Raw genomic sequence first — 11,893 nt, 5'->3', positions numbered from 1 at the left:
AGTGCCGCACTCTCCTCTCACATGGATCCCGGGAATTAAAACCATTTGCAAACAATTTGAAACCGTACATATATATAAATATATTAATTTTGCAAAACAAAATTCCAACGATTGAAATCAACTGCCGGCAGTTTGGTTTCCATCAGAGAGAGTGCATTCCCGATCATTACCCTTTGTCCGACAAAGTGGCTGATTCTGTCACTATGATCACCCACTCAGATGAATTCTCAAACTGCCCCAAAATACCTAGGTTTTGATCCCCGCTAAGGATCTCACTGAATGGCATATCAAAGGCAGCTTGATCCAACACCTAGTGAAGTGTCATAAGCGAGTTTAGGGGTCATGTGTAACTTTCCAGTTTTTGCCCATCTATCTCCAAGGTCCAGGGCAATACTGGAAATCTGGTCCGGTTCAAGGATTCAAGTAATCCCACACTGCATGTGCCTCGGGTCTTACCCTGGTGGCTGAGACAGGCCATCCCAACACTTGGTGGCACACCAGTATCAGCCTTGGCAGGATAAATCTCCCCAGATTTATCCAACGGCTGTGAACATTTAAAACTAACACGAGTCTCTATAAATGTCCAGTTTTAGGGTTTTACACAGAATTAAACCAAACAACATGAATCAAACATGCACTTTATTTATTTCCACTAAATAATAAAAGCACATCAAATCAGATTGAAGCTAAGGGCATACAAAAACTATCTAACAGCTCCCACTTGCACTTAGGTCCAATCTGGTACAAGCCGGAGTCCCATACTTTCCACGTGTTTCTCAAACACCTTCTGTGTCAGTGGCTTAGTCAATGGGTCTGCCACATTATCCGCTGATGCTACCTTCTGAATCAGGACGTCCCCTCTACCAACGATCTCCCGCAGTACATGGTACTTTCTCTCGATGTGCTTTGACTTCGAGTGAGCCCGAGGCTCTTTAGCCTGGGCGATCGCTCCATTGTTGTCACACAACAACGGGATGGGAGATGTGCTGGATGGAATCGCTCCCAATTTGTGTATGAACTTCTTCATCCACACGGCTTCCTTGGCAGCTTCACTTGCGGCAATGTACTCGGCCTCGGTTGTGGAGTCTGCAGTGGACCCCTGTTTGCTGCTTTTCCAGCAAACAGCACACGATCCTATCGTGAAAACATACCCAGATGTAGACTTTCTATCATCTGGATCCGACTGGAAATCGGCATCGGTATACCCTAGAACTTGTAGTGAACTACCATCGAATATCAGACAAAACTCTTTTGTCCTTCGAAGGTATTTGAGTATGTTCTTCACAACAGTCCAATGTTCCTGCCCTGGGTTTGCCTGGAATCTGCTTACCACACTCACCGCCTGAGCAATGTCCGGGCGAGTGCACAGCATGGCATACATGATGCTCCCTACGGCTGAGGCATAGGGAACGTCCCTCATGCTCTCAATCTCCTCAGAAGTCTTGGGAGACATCTTCTTGGAGAGAGTGACTCCGTGCCTGAAAGGAACGTTTCCTTTCTTGGAGTTCTCCATGCTGTACCTCTTGATAATTTTGTCAATATAAGCAGCCTGGGATAATCCAATTATCCGCTTCGATCTATCTCTATAGAGTCGAAGACCCAGTATGTATGAAGCTTCTCCAATATCTTTCATGGAGAACTACTGTGATAGCCATACCTTGACCGAAGTCAACATTCCTACATCATTCCTAATGAGTAGGATATCGTCCACGTACAACACCAAAAAGGTGATCTTATCCCCACTGTTCTTCCTGTAAACACAAGGCTCATCCGGATTCTGCTCAAAGTCAAACGTTTTGACTGCAGATTCAAAACGGATGTTCCAACTCCTAGAAGCCTGCTTAAGTCCATATATGGATCTATTAAGTTTACATACCATGTGTTCCTGACTAGCAGCAATGAAGCCTTGCGGCTGCTGCATGTAGATATCTTCACTAAGATCTCCATTTAGGAACGCGGTTTTGACATCCATTTTCCAAATCTCGTAGTCATGGTACGCTGCTACAGCTAGCATGATCCTAATGGATTTAAGCATGGCCATGGGCGAAAAGGTTTCCTCATAGTCGATGCCTTCTTTCTGAGTATACCCTTTCGCTACCAAGCGAGCTTTAAAGGTCTCAATCCTGCCATCGGGGCCCTTCTTTCTCTTGTAGATCCATTTGCAACCAATTGCTTTTACCCCGGGGGGCAGATCCACTAGAGTCCAGACTCCATTGGTCTCCATTGAGTCCATTTCAGCTCTCATGGCCTCCACCCACTTCTGGGAGTCTATGTCTAACATAGCTTCCGCGTAAGTCACGGGATCCTCTTCACTAGTCAAGGTTTCCACCAGGTAACTATCCTGGTCATAACCATATCGGACTGGTGGTCTAGATACCCGGGTGGTTCTTCTAGGTTGGTCATTACCTGGAATTTGTGGGACATCTCCCACTGCTCCTGAGCTCTCCTCATCAAGAACTATTTCCTGACGATAGGTGTCCAGGATGTAATCGGATTCTAAGAACTGGGCGTTTCAACTGCAGAACACTTACTCGGGTCATAGAATAGATAACCCACCGAATCCTTTGGGTAGCCTATAAACAGGCAACGACTGGTTTTAGATTTCAACTTGTCCACACTTGTTCTTTTAACGTGTGCAAGACAACCCCAAATCTTCAAGTGTCTTACACTTGGTTTCCTTCCGGTCCAAAGCTCATATGGAATTTTCGGAACTGATTTGGTTGGAACCCGATTCAGCACGTAGATAGCAGTCTCTAATGCGTATCCCCAAAAGGATGTGGGTAATTGTGAGCGTACGAGAAGCGACCGGACCATGTCCAACAAGGTCCTATTCCTCCTCTCTGAAACACCGTTGAGTTGAGGTGTAGCAGGAGGAGCTAATTGTGACACTATCCCATTGGCCTTTAAGTAGTCCCTGAATTCGTCAGAGAGATACTCACCACCTCGATCTGATCGAAGGGCCTTAATTTCTCTCCCTAACTGTTTCTCGACTTCCTGTCTGAACTCTTTGAACTTTTCAAATGATTCAGACTTATGTCTCATTAGGTACACGTAACCATATCGTGAAAAATCATCTGAAAAGGTGATGAAGTACACGTGTTGATTGCGTGTCCTAACACTCAGGGGACCACATACATCAGTATGTATCAGGTCAAGTGTGCCTTCAGATCTTTCAGGCTTATCGTCAAATGGCCGCTTAGACATCTTACCTTGAAGGCAAGGTTCACAAGTGGGTAGATTTTCTACGGTTAGAAAATCCAAAGGACCATCCTTTACCAGCCTTGTGATTCGGTCAATACCGATATGGCCAAGTCGGTAATGCCAGAGGCACGTGGGATTTACTGTATCACGATTCCTTTTCTTGGGATTTTCGACTGACGTAGTTTCGGTTAAGTTAGTTTCCAGAGAAGGATGTAGAACATAGAGACCGTTCTCTAGTTCCCCGCATGCGATGAATTTATTATTCCGTTTAACAGTAATCATATTACTAAAATAAACAGTATATCCATCAGGACACAGTTTTGGAACAGAAATTAAATTTCTTCTCAAGTTCTGTACATAAAGGCAATCTTTAAGTACAAGTATTCCTTCTTTAAAAAACTAATTCTACGGTTCCTATTGCCGCCACTGCAACACTTGCAGTTGTTCCCAAGAATAGTGTCACTTCACCTTCACTCAACCTTTTGCTAACTTTGAACCCCTGCAGTGAGTTACACGCATGAGTTGAAGCCCCAGAGTCAACACACCAGGACACAGAAGTAACTAACATGTTAGTTTCTATGACACAAGTTTCGATGTTACCTTTCTTAGATTCTAGGTAGGCAAGACAATTCCTCTTCCAGTGGCCGGTCTGCTTGCAGAAGTGACAGACATCAGATGCCTTGTTCTTCTTCTGCTTCTTAGGTTTGGCAGCCTTCTTCTGAGGCTTCTTTGCCTTTCTCTTTTTCTTGCCCGATTTGTTAGCTTCAGCAAGCATAACCACAGGCTCATCCTTCATGAGTAGATCCTCGGCTCTCTGCAACATATTGCTGAGTTCCTGGACGCTGACATTCAGCTTATTCATATTGTAGTTCATTGTGAACGCATTGAAGGAAGAGGGCAAAGAATTGAGGATGGCATCCACTTGTGTGCCAAGATCTAGCCCGGATCCAAGAGCTTCAAGTTCGTTAATGTATCCCATCATCCAAAGACAATGGTCATGAACTTTCTGCCCTTTGGTCATCTGCGCGGTCATGAACAATTTCAGGACCTACTGTCGAGTAGAACGGTTCTGCTCTTCATACATTGTTCTTAGACTGTCCAATATGTCCTTGGCTAGTTCGATCTGATCGAACTGCCTCTGTCTTGAGTTGTCTAATGAGGCAATGACAAAGCAACGGGCTAGGGAGTTCTCATCCTCCCACTCTTGGTAGTCCCTCCTACGGGCCTCAGAAGCCCTATCACCCGGACGTTCCGGGGCAGGATTTTTCACCACCTTGTCTAACTTTTCAAAAGTTAGGACCAGCATAAGATTTCTGTACCAGTCAGCATAGTTTGGGCCCTTAAGCTTGTTATTGTCTAGAAGCTTTGCTAATTGACCGTTTGCCATTTTTTGATAAAATAACAAAATCATTAGTCCACAACCTTAGTTTGATTCATGTTACCTACATAGATATGGCTTTTAATCTATGTTCCATTACCATTTGTTCATCTCTGAGATTTCCCTCCTTTCTCAGTGACGGAGACGACGAAATGTCTCTGAAAATGTGGGAAATCACATGGGGTGCGTGAAGCCAACTGTTTCAGCTGCAAAACCCCACCACCTTTCTGTGACGGATCATATCCACTCATCAAATGAGTTTCCTTTTGGCCTCTGTCAGACAAGGTTTAGAGCTGTTTTCAGGTAAACCTTTCTGTCTAGTGAGTGCACACCCATCATATTCAGGTTATGCCAAGGTACCGTGAGAGAGTTCCCATTTTTTGGTGAAGCCCCTCCCACATCGGTCTATGACGCCCCTATCATCTTATGAAACACTCTAATAGATCCAACAGCAAATGGATAGCCCAATTTTATGGTGCGTTTCCTCATTACTGAAGGACCCATCATTGTGCTAATGACGGAAGGCCTTTAGAGAGTCCATCATATGGGTCTCCCTATCACATGCATTCATATTTGCTGGAGGGAACAAAAAAAAATGCCCTAGTTTTAATTTAGGTCAAACCAGAGTGGCTCCCACCGACTTTCATAAAGTTAGATTTGTGGTGGGCCTTAATCGGCTAGGGGTTCCGTACGCATCCCTTTTCAGGGTTGTGGGGCCCACCAAGCAATGAGGGGTCATCCAATGACCTTGAAGGACACCATGGCAATGATGTGCATTTAGCCATGGTGTGCGCAAGAGCCACTAACGAGTCTTCATGGGCCAAGTACTTATGGCCCATGGGCGCAGCACATCAAACATCCAAACATCACATGTAAAGGAGGAATTGATCCAATCAATTAACTGCTGTAAAGCCCATTGAATAGCCCATTTAAAATCTAAGTCATTAACAATTAATGACTACTAGGTGTATGGGCTGAATCGCAGATAGCAGTTCGGCCCATACAGCTTATCTCACAGTAATGGGCCTTTTGCAGTTTTAACCCTTTAAAACTGGGCTTTACAGGTGGGCCGAATTAATCCTTGTAATTGAACATCAGATTTGGAACAGCAAGTGTGAGAAATACAGACTGAAAAACAGTCCCTATCGAACCCCAGATTCGGTCCAAATAGTTTTGGTCCAATCTAGTCCGAGAGGATCCAAAACTGATTTTCAATTCAAGAATTAATTCATGAAAGATCTGAAATTAATAATTTTGATTTCAAACAATCACAAATCAAACTATGGACTGTTCGCACCACCTGCAAAACAGAGGTTAATCACAAGGGTTGCAGTTTCACAAACTGCAAATCGCAGAAAGCGATTTCTCCAACTGCAAATCTCCAGCGCCGCCTTCTTCTTCCTTCTTCTTTAATCAAGAAAAAATAACAGAAATCCTATTTCTATTAATTACATTCTTGATAAAATCCTATACATTTAGTCTAAAAACAAAAAAAATTATTTACAAACCGAATTAAATGAAATAAAAAAATAGAAAGAAAAGGGTGCGCAGACTATCTGCGCCAAATCTGCACTGCGATCTCCAGGTTCGAACAGTCCATTAAATCAAAATAAAAAAAGAACAATTCTAAATAAATTTTGGATTTAATAAAAATTAATTTCAGATCAATCGCCCTTAACAAGAAACGGTTTCTTGAAAAAAAAAACAATCTGCGCAAATCTTGAAAGAACACCTTCTATCCATCTGCGCAGGGTCAGATCTGATTTTCTTTTGGTTCAAGATTTGAACCTGTGGCTCTGATACCACTGAAAGAATGGTAGGATCCATCTAATGGACGCCATAAAGGTTGCGGAATGGGTGGGCAAATTTCAAAAATTTCCTACCTTCTCCCAACTGGGAATCATATTCCCTAAATTTAGAATACAATATTCAAGGATCCTACTTGAACCATAATCAAACCAGATCTGTACCAAAAGATAAATGGGAGGAATATACCTGATCCAGAGAAGCAGTATCTCCCAAAGTTGGTGTTCACGCCCAAAGAATGCTCCGAGATCCGTTCCTACTGAAGATGACACAGCTGTGGATGGAACAAAACCAGTAGGGTGCGTCCTACACACTGGATCCTTCACAAGAATCCTCTGGAAACACTAAACACTGAATCCTTTTAGTCTTTGTTGCAAGACTAATGTCAAGAACAGATTTCTTGACTTTCTTTTTCTGCAAAGATCTAATCTTGCAAAAAACAGATGGCGGCGGAAGGAGGAGAACGCTAAAGGCAAAAAGGTTGAACTGCCTTTTTCTTTTCTGGAGTATGAATGAGATCCTATCTCAATTTGTAGGAGATATCCTATATCTCTTCAAGGTGGTTCGAAATCTGATATTTCTCTTTCTTGGTTAGGGTTTCTCCTCCTTTCTTCTTGATTAAGAATCCTCCTAATTAGGAGTTATCCCAATCCAAATCAATATTTGGATAGGGGATAATCTTAATCCTATCTGCAGATTAAGTTAGTTTACTCCTGATCTTATCAGGAGGTTACCATATTCAAATCTGATTTGAATTTGGTCTCCCAGAGTGGATAAGGTCAAAGGCCCAATCATTTCACTAACATTAATCTCAGATTCGCCCCACAGATGGGTGATCATATCAGCCCAGCTCATAATGGGCTTTTGGCCTATTAATTGTTCAGTGTTTAATTAGTTTCCAATCTGCTGCCCAGTTGGGCTTCTTTGTATGGCGTGGGACCCAAGCATTGATCTACACACCAGCCACATGGGTTCAACCCAACCTTTATTACAAGGCCCAGCCGAATCCACTGAAAAACTCAGTGATCCCCTTGAGCCCATCACATGAACCCTATGGGCACAATACTTACATTAAGTGGTCCCTGGGCCAAGCCATCTTATAAAAACCTAGGGACTGTGGGCAGGTGCAAGATTAGCCCATTAGGTATTATCCTAAATGGTCTTAAACTTAACCTCTCAGCCCTTAATGATCAAGCACTGCCCGATAAGAGAGGACCTCTCCCTCGGCTGCAAGGAACAGTGCCGCACTCTCCTCTCACATGGATCCCGGGAATTAAAACCATTTGCAAACAATTTGAAACCATACATATATATATATATATATATATATATATATATATATATATATAAATATATTAATTTTGCAAAACAAAATTCCAACGATTGAAATCAACTGCCGGCAGTTTGGTTTCCATCAGAGAGAGTGCATTCCCGATCATTATCCTTTGTCTGACAAAGTGGCTGATTCTGTCACTATGATCACCCACTCAGATGAATTCTCAAACTGCCCCAACATACCCTGGTTTTGATCCCTGCTAAGGATCTCCCTGAATGGCATATCAAAGGCAGCCTGATCCAACACCTAGTGAAGTGCCATAATCGAGTCTAGGGGTCAGGTGTAACTTTCCAGGTTTTGCCCATCTATCTCCAAGGTCCAGGGCAATACTGGAAATCTGGTCCGGTTCAAGGATTCAAGTAATCCCACACTGCATGTGCCTCGGGTCTTACCCTGGTGGCTGAGACAGGCCATCCCAACACTTGGTGGCACACCAGTATCAGCCTTGGCAGGATAAATCTCCCCAGACTTATCCAACGGCTGTGAACATTTAAAACTAACACGAGTCTCTATAAATGTCCAGTTTTAGGGTTTTACACAGAATTAAACCAAACAACATGAATCAAACATGCACTTTATTTATTTCCACTAAATAACAAAAGCACATCAAATCAGATTAAAGCTAAGGGCATACAAAAACTGTCTAACCTGGAGAACATCTCATCCTCCTACATAGTATTATGGAGGGGGAATGTTCCCAATTCACTGGGGTAGTGTCTTGTGTGTAGACGTGGGCAGGAGATCCAGAGTCGCCCTTCGGTACTATAACTTGGTGACAGCAACACAGAAATCCCATTTAGCCAATAGTCCAACATGTGAGACTATGAACAAGGCCCATCATCCTACTATGTACACCAAATGTGTCAATGTGTGGAGAAACAAGTGTCTCAAGATCTTAGACACATATTATAGATCAATACAATGTTTTTAAAACTGGACCAGATAGGGAACCGTTTTGAGTCTGGTTCCCAGGTTGAACGGTCTGACCATTTGGACCAAATGGATGACCTACTCTGACAAAAATAAAAAGAAAAATAAAAAATGACCAAAACTCGTTGCCTAAGTGATTTGTTGAGCAAATCAACGATTTTTGACGAAAAAGCGTTTTTGGAATGAAACAGAACCAGTCAGATGACCAGTTTTCAATTTTTCTGCTCCAACCATATGGCCTGGTCTAGTTTTGAAAACACTGGACCAATCAGTATCAAGAGGCAATTATTCTCCCTATAAATATAGGTATGCATTTACTCCTTTACCCGGATTATTAATTACACTTTCACTTCACCACCTTGTACCTACTCACCTCATCTGTAGACATATATGACTTGATTGTTGGAGTTCTCATGTCAAGATATCACCTTGGGGGCCTTTGACAACTTAATTGTGCTTGCAAGAAGCGACTACGTCTGAGGTGTACACCAAATTATCTTCCAATCATTGGTGACTTTTTGAATGTTACCAAAACCCTACTTTCTATAATTGTCATTTTGGAATTGAAGAGGAAATGATAGAGTTTCGGTTGCTACTTCTTCAAACTTCAATAATTAATAATAATTGTTGAAAGATGTAATTATGTATCAGAGAAATTGAAACAGCAACCTTAGATTATTTTTAAAATTTGATCAACCTCAAACTCAATTTTCTTTTTCGTATTATGCTGAATCGAATTGTCAATTATATGCACTGTCATGCACAGTAATGGTATTTTGTGTCTTATACATTATTATTTTTTATTTTGATAGGTAGCTTACTTGGTCTTGGTGTGTTCTTTACTTTTAACTATGGCTTCAACAATTCATTCCCTTTTTTACTTTTAGGTGTGATATGGCTGGGCTAGACCACTTAAGGTTTGGTAGTGTTAAAATACCATGTTCAGCTAAAATACATCCATAGTATTATATTCTCATGTTGTGCTTAAAATCATCTTAGTTGATAGTGTTAACATCATCTGTGGAACAAAGAGAAACCTGAATGAGGGAAGAACTCAAATGATTTTGTTTTGAGTGGCAAATATTGGTACAATACAAAGGATAAAAAAATAGAAATATAAGTATAAGATTATTCGGCCACGTACCAATGTTTTGTGATGTAAATTTTTTTGGCAAAGTACCTCGTTATTCGAACCGGTGGTGGCGTGCCTTAGTGACGAGCTACTTGGTGGCGAACTCCCTGGGGGAGAACTGCTTGGTAACTAACTACTTGGTGGCGAACTGTCTTGGTGGCGAACTGCCCGGTGGTGAACTGCCTTGGTGGCGAACTGCCTGGTGGCGAACTCCCTGGTGGCGAACTGCCTGGGGGCGAACTGCCTTGGTGGCGAACTGCCTTGGTGGCGAACTGCCTGGGGGCGAACTGCCTGGTGGCCAACTCCCTGGTGGCGAACTGCCTTGGTGGCGAACTGCCTGGGGGCGAACTGCCTTGGTGGCGAACTGCCTGGGGGCGAACTGCCTTGGGGCGAACTGCCTTGGTGGCGAACTGCCTGGGGGCGAACTGCCTTGGGGCGAACTGCCTTGGTGGCAAACTGCTTGGGGGCGAACTGCCTTGGTGGCGAACTTCCTGGGGGCGAACTGCCTTGGTGGCGAACTTCTTGGGGGCGAACTGCCTTAGTGGCGAACTGCCTGGGGGCGAACTGCCTTGGGGGCGAACTGCCTTGGTGGCGAACTGCCTGGGGGCGAACTACCTGGGGGAGAATTGCCTGGTGAACTCCCTACTAGGCAGTCGATGCCTTAGAGAATGTTGGAGCTCCTGGTGCGGCGCAATCCGACTGCCCTCAGCATGAGGTGGTCTTCTTTCCTTTGTAGGCTGCGGGAGATGAGGGACCTGCGAGAACTTCATCTTTTCCTCCTCTTTGTAGGTGACGGGAGCTGAGAGACCTACGAGAACTCCATCTTTTCCTGCTCTTTGTAGGTGGCGGGAGCTAAGGGACCTCTGAGAACTCCATCTTTTCCTCCTCCTTGTAGGTGGCGGGAGTTGAGGGACCTCCGAGAACTCCATCTCTTCCTCCTCCTTGTAGGTGGGGGGAGCTGAGGGACTTCCGAAAACTACATCTTTTCCTCCTCTTCGTAGGCGGTGGGAGCTGAAGGACCTGCGAGAACTGAATCAGAGGTCCCGGGGGTACTTTCCCGGTGGGGGCTCTCCGATGCTTAAGTTAGCACTCTTATTGTAGAGAGCTTTGAAGATAATATGAGAGAGCTAGAGAGTAGGGTTACTTCCCTTTCTTTTCCATCCCCTTCCCCTTTGGGGGGTGAGGTCTTTATATACCGAAGTCTTCGCGGGTTAGGTGGGTGAAAAGCCTCCAAACGGTAAGACTCGTCGCATCCTGTTAGAATCGGGGTACGGTGGTCAACTCCTCGAGGTCGTCAGGCTGGCGCTTGTGTCAGGCGGCCAGGTCAGCGCCTGGGCCAGGTTGTCTGAGGAGTGCCTGCATCAGTTGGCGGGTCAATGTTTAGGCCAGGTCGTCAGGTCGGCGCCTGTGTCAGTCGGCGGGACAGTGTCTAGATCAGGTCGTCAAGCTGGCGCCTGTGTCAGTCGGCGGGTCAGTGTCTAGATCAGGTCGTCAAGCTGGCGCCTTGGCCGGATCATGCGCTAGGCTGGTCCAGGTTGGCCAGGTCGCGCAGGCCGTGCGCAGTTCGCGTAGGCCGCGCAGGTCGCGCCAGGCTGGCCAGACAGGTGCCCGGGTGGGTCACCAACTTCGTAAGTTTGTTGGCTGGGTGTTTTCCTAGTTGTCACGAGGTGCCACGTGTCACAATTTTACTGGAGGGCCAAATCTTCCCTCATCAGAGATGATAGAGTTGAAGTAGATCAACATTCTAATTCTCCAATTGTGATGGAATTCAAATGCGATAAGGCTTATCTTTGTTATGAGCTTTATCAGCCCCCCACAAGTTGACAAGGGATATACACCGTCAACTTGGATTTTAGAGTAGAGAACGGGAGGCCTATGAGAGGCTTGGTAAAAATGTTGGCCAGTTTATCAACCGAGGAGATAAATTTCATAATAATATTCTTCTATGAGATTTGTCCTATACAAAGTGAGTCAATCTTAATGTGTTTTGTATGCGCATGGAACACAAAATTCACTACAAGGAAGGTAACACCTAGATTGTTGCAACACAAGACTAGAGGATTATCTATACGAATACCAACTTCACAGAATTAAGAATGAGCAAAATCAA

This window comes from Nelumbo lutea, chromosome 2 (genome assembly GCF_056320005.1).
Source record: "Nelumbo lutea isolate HS-2025 chromosome 2, American lotus-T2T, whole genome shotgun sequence".
Classification (NCBI taxonomy): domain Eukaryota; kingdom Viridiplantae; phylum Streptophyta; class Magnoliopsida; order Proteales; family Nelumbonaceae; genus Nelumbo; species Nelumbo lutea.
Note: the sequence above shows the minus strand (reverse complement) of the source record.